Here is a 2,495-nt window from a genome sequence, read left to right as displayed (position 1 = left end):
AAGCTTGGGGGGGCTATAGACACCCCAACATTCACATTAGACCCCCTCTCCCCCCGTAGCCACCCCTACTAGTGCCACTGCTTGCCCACCTCACGCAGTTGAGCTCACCCCACTCCTGCCCACAGAGGTGCCACGCTCCCAGCCTGGCCAAGCAAAGCCCCAGCACAATACCCCCACCAGGAACAGGCTGGTGCTGCCCCTGGATTTCATATATACAAAATGTAACAAAGCATTACATAAGTATATACTATGTTTATTGCTATGTTCGTATATTAGAAAAGGCAAGGTTGAAGAAATGATCCTTCCATATGGCATGGCCAGTGAGGTTTGTGCTTGTCCTCACTTGTAAGAGTTCAAGAAGGCTGTCTTCTGCCCAGACAAGCTTTACTCTCTATTGTAGCATAGCAAGGTGCCAGGGCACAACTGCTTCTTTAAGAGGGCAAGTAGCCCGAGAGGTGGCTTGCAGGTGGTGAGGAGGGTAATTGGAGAGTCACCTGACAAGCAGAGAGCCAGGCTGAAGCTATATAAGCCCAAGGCTTCAGCTGGTCAGGCAGTCTAGCCCTGGGGGCCAGAAAAAGGGGAGCAGAATAGCTGGGCTCCTAAAGTCATGGAGTAACTGGGTAAGTGACTCTATAGATCTGGGAACAGGAGACAGCTGCCTGGGACAGAGGGAAAGGCCAGTTAGTGCAGGCAGGGGTTCCCTATATATGTTAAGGCCAGAGAGAGTTTGGGCACCTGCTGGAGGGCATCGGTATTTTGTTTTAAAGTTACACCAGTGGTTTATAGGGGTGCACTGATAAAGATTTTTTGGGTCAATACCGATATCCAATTTTAATGAGCCATATCAGCTGATACTGATTGGCTATATGATATGCAGCCCAGCACATGGAAAGCAATCTGGCTGGTAAGTCTGTTGTGGGGGAAGGAGTGGAGGGAGGGAAGGGGCGTGGGGGTTACAGATCAAGGCCCCCATGGTAAGGGAGGGAGTAGGGCTGGTGCAGGGACAGGCACTGCCCAGCTAGTGTGGGGCAGGGCCTGGGACAGAGCCATGAGCGGCTTGTCTGCAGGTCGTGGGCTGGGGGGCAGTTCCTGCCACTATGTGCACCCCAAGAGCACGTGGGGGCGGGTGCCCCTGGACCTGCATATGGGGTGAGGGCAGGATGCTGCTGCAGGCTGGACCTGGGGTGGTGCTGGGCTCTTCCCAGTGGGGGGTTGGGCTGTGCTGTGCTCAGGGTGGGTGGTGGTGGCGCTGGGAGGGAAACTTTATTGGTACTACTAAAGACAATGCTTATGCAGCCTTGGATTTTGTAAGAATAGGTCTGCTGGCCAGATGTCTGCTTTCCTGGGGACTCTAGCTGAGTTGTTCTTTCTGCTGGGCTTGAGAAAGGCCCAATTTATTGCTTGCCTCATGCCCAATATTTATAGAGGGTTGATTTGACATGCTAATAATTAATCTCTGATTGGTATTATTTAAATGTCTTTGTTTTGCTGGAACTTTTGGAACCACATGGAACCCAATTTGAGTGGCCCTGAGAAAGGAGTCAAGGGATCATTTTAGCTAAAGCTCTTTAGTTTTAGATGTCTGACTCCAGTCAGTTAATCACCTGGTAATTTTTACTTTAATCAAGATCTTGTTAATTAATTTAAATTTATATTTTTGAGATGAGAAATCTTTCCTTCTGCTGTCTCCCATTATGTAACATATTCACTGTGGCCTGACACAACTGTTTTGCTCTTTTCATCTGCAAGGCTGCCTTTGTGTCTATAATCATTTGAACTTATTAGCAAAATTACATTTGTCATAGCAAAATAACTATTAATACATCTGGTCACTTTAGTTATTCATGTTTTAGGATGCAATTATAGTACAGAATATTTAGGATACAAACCATTGGCTTGTTGTTCAGTCATATTTCTGCATCTTTGACCCTTGAGGGACTTAAGAAATCTTATTCTAGTGTTAAATTTGGCTCACCATGCATTGAGGTGAAACTCTGGGATCATGTGAGGAATGGGGGTAAGCTGGGCTGAATAGTATGGTCCATTTCCCCCACTTTGGTAAATCATACTGTTCAGGGCACAGACATGGCTGGTAGGGATGCTGCTGGGGGCGGGGAGCAGCAGGCTACAGGTTGCTGCCCTGACATAGGCACCTTCACAGTAAATGGAAGTTATTTGCAAGATTTTCAAGATTTGTAATATCGGGTTTGGGTAACTAGTTTCACTTAACTGTATTTTAGGGACTCAGGTTCTTTCTTGGATCTTGCCAGAGGCTGCAATGAGAGTATAAATACTAATTAAACATTCTTTGGAAATTTAAGTTATGCTCTAATTAAAATTAAATTAATCAAATTTATATACTAATATTCCCCTTATTTTGTTTAATAATTTATGGTATCATTTTACAATCATGAATAGCTTGTCAATAACTATATACCCATTTTCCTCCCAAGCTGGATGAAATTCAGAACTGTTTCTAATGGTAAATGTAGGGA

This window comes from Alligator sinensis, unplaced genomic scaffold (genome assembly GCF_000455745.1).
Source record: "Alligator sinensis unplaced genomic scaffold, ASM45574v1 scaffold1104_1, whole genome shotgun sequence".
Taxonomy (NCBI): Eukaryota; Metazoa; Chordata; order Crocodylia; family Alligatoridae; genus Alligator; species Alligator sinensis.
Note: the sequence above shows the minus strand (reverse complement) of the source record.